This window comes from Orcinus orca, chromosome 6, assembly GCF_937001465.1.
Source record: "Orcinus orca chromosome 6, mOrcOrc1.1, whole genome shotgun sequence".
Classification (NCBI taxonomy): Eukaryota; Metazoa; Chordata; class Mammalia; order Artiodactyla; family Delphinidae; genus Orcinus; species Orcinus orca.
In genome coordinates, this window is record NC_064564.1 from 85484592 (window position 1) to 85493764 (window position 9173).

The 9173-nt window shown below is 52.9% G+C and overlaps 1 pseudogene; it reads left to right on the forward strand.

Annotated features, from left to right (window-relative positions):
* The first annotated feature begins 539 nt into the window (after positions 1 to 539).
* Positions 540 to 8924, forward strand: LOC117201880 (60S ribosomal protein L23a-like; annotated as a pseudogene).
* Positions 8925 to 9173: the final 249 nt, after the last annotated feature.

A 9173-nucleotide genomic window follows, 5' to 3' on the forward strand; every position in this document is an offset into this window, starting at 1 on the left:
TTTTCCCACTTTACAAATGAGGAAACTGAGGTCTGGGTCCTAGGGATATAGGCATTGCAGACACAGCAGGTAGAATCAGAGAAAAAGACAGGACTGATGTCAAGAGTCACTGGTCCCGGCTCTGTCCCTAATTTTTGGCTCATCAGTCAACTCTTCTGGGCCTTGTCTTCGCCCCAGGGAGAGGCTGAGGATGAGGGATGGGCACTGGGTAGGGTTATGCAACTTCTTTACATGCCCACACCCACCATGGGGCCCTCTGGAAGAGAGAGTTACTACCTTTTCTTTCCCTGCACAGAACACCAGGAGGGCTTGGCTGAGCAAGGATGGGCCACACGGACCAGCCCAGCAGTGGGTTGACACATGCTGTGTTTACAGCATCTTCATCGCTCACTCAGGAGACTCAGAACTCAGGTCTGTCCTTCCCTTCTTTCCCCAGACCCTTTTTGAGCACCATGCTGTAGGCAGTGGGGCTGGCCTTGAGGCCACGGAGCACGGCTGCACTCCACCTTGTGACACAGCTGTGGGACTTGGGTAAGTCACTTCTGTGGCCTCTGACCGCAGTTTCCTCATCTGTAAAATGGGGATAATAATAACTACCTCAGAGGGTTATTCTGAGGCTTGAGTGAGGAGAAGGTGTGACTTAGGCCCCACGAGAGACCCTGTAAAGCGTGAGCTGAAGTGGCCCTCCAGGTGTTCTCTGGATATGAGTCAGGTGCCTGCCAGGGACCTCAGCCTGACACCAACACCCAAAACAGACCACAAGGGAGAAAGTGTCAGGCCAGGGGTGGGCAGGACAAACTTTCCCTGAGGGTTGGAAAGGGTTCTGGGAGGGCTCCCTGGAAGAGGTGTTGTATGCACCAAAGGAAAATCAGTCCTATTGAGTGATCAGAGCTGCCACCTGCAGCCAGAACTTCCATTTAGAACCAGGACAGAAGACTTCCTGCAAGAGGTAAGGTCAGGCTGACTCTACGCACCCAGAGAGGATGCCCCCAGAACATCTCAGGGATCTCTGCGCACCCCCTCTGTCACATGACAGATGCATTTCATTCATTCATTTGATTAATGTTTATTGAGCATCGGCTATGTGCCAGGCACTTGTCTCAGTACTGGAGATGCGTCAGCGAACAAAACAAATCTCTTGCGCCTTCTCATGAAGATGGTGCCGAAGGCGAAGAAGGAAGCCCCTGCCCCTCCCAAAGTGGAAGCCAAAGCCAAGGCTTTGAAGGCCAACAAAGCAGCTTTGAAAGGCGTCTGTCCACAGCCACACACAAAAAAGATCCGGACGTCACCCACCTTCCAACGGCCCAAAACACTGCGGCTCAGGAGGCAGCCCAGATAGCCTCGGAAGGGCGTCCCCTGGGAGAAAAGAGCTTGACCACTATACCATCAGAGCACATTCCCCCTCACCACCGAGTCAGCCATGAAGAACATAGAAGACAACAGCACACTGGTGTTCATTGTGGACGTCAAGGCCAACAAGCACCAGATTAAACAGGCTGTGAAGAAGCCCTATGACACTGACGTAACTAAGGTCAACACCCTGACCAGGCCCGGTGGAGAGAAGAAGGCATATGTTCGACTGGTTCCTGACTATGATGCTTTGGATGTTGCCAACAAAATTGAGATCGTCAAAACTGAGTCCAGCTGGCTAATTCTAAACATAAAATTTTTCACCGTTGAAACAAAAACAAATCCCTTGCTCTCAGAGCTGACATTCTGGTGGAGAATAGAGGGAAACAAGACAATAAGTCAGAAAATAAGGATATTTCAGGTGATGAGTGGTAAGAGGGTAAATACAGAAGAGTGAGGAGAATAGAGAATGAACGGGGCATGAGTACAATCAGGGAAGCTGTGAAGGGCAAACTTTTGAGTGAGACCTGTAGGAAACGAGGGTGCAGACTTTGCAGATACCGGATCTCGGGAAGGACGTTCCAGGCAGGGGGAATACCTAGTGCAGGGGTGCTGGTAGGCAGAGTGTGCAACATCAAGAGATTCCAGGGAGGCAGTGAGGTCGGAGGGCATTGTGTGGCTGTAATGAGCCTGGCAGGACTCCTGCATCACCCCAGGGAGCGGGGAGCCCTGGGAGAGCTTCTCAGAGGAGCAGTGGGCTTGGCTGTGGCTGCCTGGGAGCAGAGACTGGAGCACGGCAAGGCAGAGCCAGGGAGATGGCCAGGGGGCCGTTGCAGAGGTGACCGTGGCTCAGCAGGGTGGAGGCAGCAGAGGGAGAGAGGAGGTCGGATTCTGGCTGTGCTCAAAGGTGGAGCCAAGAGGAGCTTCTGATGAGCTGGACTCTGAGCCCCCAAAGCCCTCCTGGGGCTGCAGGACCGCAAGGCTCCCTGTGGCCTCACCAAACACCCCTTGAAAGCCTCCTCATTACGCAGGTGATTGGGGAAATTAGACCTTAAATGCTTCGTTTTTGTTTTGTTTTGTTTTGTTCCAGAAATAAAACCAAACGTAATCACTGTAAGAAAAGCTCCACCCCAAGGGCGCTGCTCCCTCCGGTGGAGGCAGGGGTTAGACGAGGTTTGCAGGACTGTGTTGGCTCCCAGTTTAGATGCTTTCCATAAATTAATTACAGAGGCAAAGCGGAGAGCGAGGCCCTGGGGCGGGTCCGGGGCTGCCCTTCCCTCTTCCCGGATAGCTGGGCTGAAGCCAGTGCCGCCCTGGCCTGCAGGCTCTGGGAAGCTGCTGAGACTCCTGATTTCTGCCCCAAGTTTGCTGATCTCAGTCCCTGCGGGCTAAGCCTCGTCATCACAGGAGAGGACTTGGGAGAGCACCGGGGCTGTGGTCTTTCTCCTGAGCGCAGTGGGGAGCCAGGGAAGGTGGCAGGCAGGGAAGGGACAGGACCAGATTTGCTTTTTAGAGGGGACCTTCTGGCAACTCCAGGAGACTGGATTGGAGGAGAGGAGGCTAGAGACCAGGAGGTCAGGTGGGGCCTCTCTGGAGGGATGGAGAGAAGGGAAGTGGGGTCAAGTAAAGGGACAGGAGTTCCCACTAACACAGATCCATCTCCCTGGGCTGCCAACTAGTGGCTCTACCCTTTGGGCCCAAGCCTGATGCCCATCTCGCCTGGGGCCCCCGAGCTCTTGTTGGCAGAGCCTCTTGGGGCCCAGGTCAGGCCAGTGACTCATTTCTGGACGGTTTTGTCTGAATAAGACTGTTCTACCTCTCACCTGAGCTCTTTGACCCTCCTCGTCACAGTTCAGGGTTTTGGCCACAAACAGCGGCAAATGAGAGAGGGGTTTCCGGAGGTGGTTTCTGGGACCTTTGCTGAAATAGTTGAGTGCACTTCACCTGCAACCTGCAGGGAGCTGAGCCATCCCTCCGAGCTCCATGCTCCTCCTTGGCCTGTCCTGAACATGGCCACCTTGGCCTTCCGGCCGCGTGCCTGAGCTCCTCCCTTGGGTCCTGCTCAGACCCTTCTCCTCGGCAGAAACTGCACATCCTGCTCTGCATCACAGCGCAAGGCCACTCCTCTGGGAAGCTGTACTCAGATCTCCTTGTACTCAGCACCTTGGGTGGTGCTGACTGATGGGGGCAGGGAATATGGAAGCCCAGCTCCCTTGCCCGGGGTTTTGACAACCCTGAGATGTAACTTACACTCCAGAGCCCCCCTCAGGATCAGACTGAAGCTACCCTCTGCAGGACCAGGCCAGAGAGGGCGCCATTTATCTTCTCCCCTCCCCAGTCCCCACCCCCATCCCTCCTGTGCCCCACTCCTTTCCTGGCTCATTCTGGGAGCACTTCCTGGATAAATCACTTGCACATGAATCCTCAGGTAAGAGCCTGCTTCTGGGGAACCCCTTGTTCAGCTCTGCCATACCCACAGTCCAGTCTGCATATGGCACTGTGCTGCCCCAACCTCACAGCCGCCCTGGGCCTCCGAGGCTCCATCTGTATAAAGGCGGTGCTGGGCTCTGGCCCTGTGTGAGCACTGCTGCTGTTCTTGTCCTGGATCCCTGCTCCCTACCCCGACCCCTTTGCTACAGTCATCAGGAAAAGAGGACTCATTTGAGAATGAGCAGCTGTTCTCAGCTCACAGAACCAAGTTCTCCGGCTGTTATAGCTCATTACTAAACCCCAGCCATGGCCTGAGGATTACAGAAAGGGTTCTGGTAAAGATCCCCAGCAGAAATAACACGCTCCTGCCGCAGGGAGCCCTGCAGATCGGACTGTGGTAACCTTCTGCTCGTCTCCGCCCAAGCACATTCAGGTGTTTGCATGTCAGTGGGGTCGCAGCATCTGGGCAATGGTGCCTGCTTTCGGATCCACGTGTAGGACTTTCCACAGCTGCTGGGGGAGCTTCGAGGCCAAATTGGCCCATGGGGGGAACCTGAGTCTAGACAGTCTAGCAAGAGGCTTGGACAGGTCACTGCTCTGCTTGGAGCCTGCAGACCCCTCCGCTCTGGTGAGTCCAGCCTCCAGAAAGCCTGTGGGGCAGGTCTTGCTAAGCCTCCCTCCCTTCCCCCCAGCCTGCAGTTCCACACACTCACCCCATCCCTGGGACACACCTCACTGGGAACTGAAACTTGAACACATTATCCAAGGGCCTGGGCTGTCCAAGGGGGCCCAGTCAGGCCCTCTGCTACCCTCTGCGTCCGGGGCTCAGGCCCTCTGTATGGCAGCATCAGCTTCCAGCCGTCAGATGCAAACCCAGGCATAGGCCAAGATGAAGGCCGCACTAAGCCTAGCTTGTTGTGCATCATCAAGGGTGTTCTTTTCCCTCTCTGGACCTCAGTTTCCATATCTATATAAAGGGCAAGTAAGAGATCTCTGAGGTCCCTTTACAAATCATTATAGCCATTGTACTCTGTGGCCCAGAGAGGTGAAGGGAGCCCAGACTAGAACCCAGCCATCCTGCCCCTCAGGCCAGGGCTCTAGGACCATGACGGTGAGCAGAGGGAGGCTCCCAGGTCACGAAGCTGTCAGGCCCTGAGACAGTGTGGAGGAAGACACTCAGGCCTCTGGGTGTCTTGGACCCCAGCTCCTAGTTTCCTGCATATGCCCCACCAACATGCACCCCCTTCACGCACAAACCAGGGGCAAGTACTCCCATCAGGGAGGAGAGAATCAGATGAGCTCAATTCAAATCCAGTTTTGCCCTTTGTCAGCTGTGTGACCTTGGACAAGTCACTTCACCAATCTGTGCCTCAGTTTCCTTATCTGTAAAATGGGGGGTCCTAAAATCTGCCTCACTGGCCTTTGCAGGGGTTAAATGACCTTGTGTGTGTGAAGTGCCTGGTACCGATCAAACACTAAGTGGAAGTTCCTTTTCCTTGGGGCCTCTTCCCCTCCTCCTATGTCATTATCTGGCCTCACCTTCCACTGCCCATCTCAGTTGCTTGTACTTCTCCTCCCTTTGGCACACGCCCACGCTTTCCAGCACCCAGGCCTCTGCTCATGCTGCTCCTTCTACTAGGAATGCCATTCCTCCGTCTCGTTCCCACCATTCCCAATCTTATTGCTTTCATTGTTCAGCTCAAATGCCACCTCCTCCAGGAAGACTCTCCTCCAAGGAGTTCTGTGCCAGCAGACAAGAACACAGATAACAGGGGCATCCGAAGGGGCAGTTCTCTGCCCACAGCGGCCTCCTCTACCTCCTGCCTGGGTCAGTCATACATGTAGAGCATTTTTCTCCCCCGCCCTGCAGTACACAAAAGTGGCCACTAGGTGGTGATAGAACGACAAAGTCCCAGCGGGGATGAGCAATAAGAGAGGCCAACCAGGCACTGCCTGCGTCATTCATTCATTTCTTCAACAAATATTTTCTGAACACCTGCCATGTGCAAGATGTAGGACGACAGTGGCAAACAAAGCAACAAAGTCCCTGCTCTCAAGAAGCTTATGTTCTAGTGGCAGAAGGTGAGAGAGAAGAAACACAAAAAATAAGGAAATAAAGCAAGAAAAACCAGGACAGAGGTGAAGGCTGTACAGAAAACACCGGGGCCTGCTTGTGTCCAGACCTCTGAGTTAGCATTTCGTCAGTGAACAGCAGGATCTGTAATCAAAGCATCACTTAGGATCTCAGAGTGGCTGAGCTGGAACACTCCCTGGCCCCTTGTTCACAGTACGCTCTGTGGACAAACAGCATCAGCATCACTTGGGAGCTTACAGGAAATGCAGATTCTCAGGTCTGCCCCAAGTCTACTGAATCAGAATCTGCATTTTAACAAGATCCCCAAGTAATTTGTATGCACGTTAAAGTGAGAAGCTCTGCTCCAGCCAGGCGCCTGGGGGTGACCCATAGCCGTTGGCCCAATCTGACCACTTATTTTTTTGCGTGATGCCCATGCAAGACTGGCTCTTGCTCAAAAAAAGAAATCTAGGAATTTTATGACACATGAAAATTACATGTTCTTCAAATTTCAATGTCCATACATAAAGTTGTACCGAAACAGCCATGCCCGTTCACTTATGTATTGTCTGTGGCTGCTTTCGGGCTATAATGGCAGAGCTGAGTAGTGCAACAGCGACTATATGGCCCATGAAGACTAAAATATTTACTGTCGGGCCCTTTGCAGAAAAAGTTTGCTGATCCCTGCTCTAGTTCAACCTCATTGAATGAGGAATCAGGGCCCAGAGAGGGGCAGTATCTTGTCAAGGCTCATAGGAGCCCTGCTTTTATTTCCATGTCCCACTAAAGGTCCTGTTTGCACAGCCTCTGGTTTGGGCAGTTGAATCGCCTTTGCCTTTTCTGGGTTTGGAGTGATAGCCTCATTGGAAAAGGTTTGTAACTGATTTATGATGTAATCAAGACATTGCAATGAAATTTCCATTTCAGATGAAGCTAGTTTGGAGCCCAGAATGAGATGTGGGTACCCACAGAAACTGGGTTCCTTTTACTAGAGCATGCATGACTGATATTAGCCTTTTCCTGAGAAGGGAGGGGACCCTAGGCTCCTGAAGAAAGGAGAGGGCTTCAGAGGGGTCAGTGTAGGGAGCGGGAAGGAGTTTTTCCTGCTCCTAACCCACCTGCAGAGTGAGGGGTCCTGACCTGTCAGGTGCTCTGAGGCTTTGGGCCAGGCCAGCAGTTGAGACCAATCTCAAGTCACCAAGTATCAATACTTCCCTGCTGTGTCTCCAGTAGGAGTTTAGGGGGCTTGGTGCTGGTGGGGGTGTGGGTACCAATAGGGGGCAGCAGAGAAGACAGTGGTCAAGGCCTGGACTCTGACTGGGGATGCAGCTCAGAGCAGCTCTCGCCTGCTCAGCCCCATCCATGATTCCCACCGTCCTCATGCTTGAGGGCCAAGCTTAGCCTGCCCCAGCCCCTCCCTGCACGCGCCAGCTGCCCAGAACAGCTTGCAGCTCCCCTTTTGGGCCCATGCTTCCCACCTCAGGACCTCTGCTCCTGCTATAGCCAGCCAGTGACCGTGGTGCCCTCCCTTTGTCTCCCGACTGCCTCCCCAAATCCTCCCCACGATTCAGGGCCCAGTGCAAAGTCTGCTCCTAAGAGAAGCTTTCTTTGGCTTCTACGAAGTTAGTTACTCTGCCTCCTTGCAGCACCTTGAAACTTGAACTTTTCTCAAGATCAGGAACTCCATTTCTCTATCTTTTCTCACCTGCTGAATGGGCAACAGAGGAGATAAGAGCACAACCCACAGTCATTCATACTTAGATTTAAATATCAGCTCAGCCACTTATTAGCTGTGAGAACTTGGGCAAGTTTCTGAACAATTCTGAGCCTGTTTCCTCATCTGCAAAATGGGAATAATGACAGCACCCACCAGAGAGGGTTGCTGTGAAAATTAAATGAGACAATATGTGTAAAGGATAGCCACAGACACACAGCTGGTGCTCAGTAAATGTTAGCTCTCATAGCATGTTGGAATAATGTTATTACTAATCATTTGTTGAATGAACAGCCGGGTGGCACATAATTCTGAGAGACTGACCAGCATTTGTGGACACTGCACAGTGCCCAGTACGGGTGGGCACTCTTCTATATGCTGCCTCTTGCAGCCCTTCACTACGGCCCACGAGGCAGCCATACTCTCCCTGCCTCCCAGCCTGCAGCTGTCCCCGGCCTGTTTGATCTTCGGGTGTCTCTGGGATGCATGCCGAGCTGAGTCACTCTATGCCTGAGTGGCTGTGGGGAGGGCTAGGTTACAAGGTCAGACCCGGGGTGCTACGGTGGGACCCCAGCCCAGAGGAGCAAGGCTGGGCTTTAACCAGGGCTGAGGGGAACAGTGGAGAAGAGAGGGCGGCAGGCCCCCAGGTCAGCTGGTCAGGGCTCAGGAAGACTATGGGGTTGGCCCAACCCTTAAGGTTTCAGACTCCAGAAGTCTCAGAGATCGGGCAGAAGCCAGATGACCAGAACAGAGGCCCAAGGGCCAAGCAGACCTAATCCAAGATCCCTGAGCTCTCTGAACCCCCTGATCAAGGACGGGAGGGGTCCAGGGCCTGGAGCAGGGCAGGGGCTGCAGGGGCAAGTGCCACGCTGTGGGGAGCGAAGCCAGAGGGGACAGGGAGACAGGCAGTGCCCAGCATGGACATGGCTGGGCCATTTTCTCCCCAAAAGAGTGAGGGTGCAAGTCCATTCTGTCCACATTTCCTGAGCACCCCCAAGGCCCCGGCCCTGGGCTCAGCGCATACCAACCACCATGACAGGGAATAATTGTCCCCGTTCTATGGTTTGGAAACCAAGGATCAAACAGAAGTGCTTTGCCTGATGCCACCAGTTTGTGGCCAAGGCAGATCTTCTGAGCCAGCCTTGTTCTCACAGAGCCTTGGAAATGACATAAGCCACAAGTACCTAACTTTATGCTTCTAAAGAGGCCCTCAGGTGTGTCCTCACCTACCCTCTTGTACGAGGCCACATAACAAATGACCACGAACCTAGCGGCTTCCAACAGCACCCCTTTACTATCTCACAGATGACCAGTCATATGCGACTTGACAGAACAGGAGATCAGGTTTAGAAATAGACCCTAAAAGACCCACATTTAGTATATGACAGTGAGAAAAAGGTGGATTGTTTCATAAAAGGTGTTGAACAACTTGCTATCTTTAAAAATATATGGATCAAAATTTCAGTAAAAAATTAAACCATAAAGGTACCAGGCCTAGAAAGAATGATATTTTAAAAATGAAACCCAATGTGAGGGAGGCTTTTTACATGAAAAAGCGATGTTAAAACATTCTCCCTCCCCCCGAACTCTTCCATACTCTTTCCA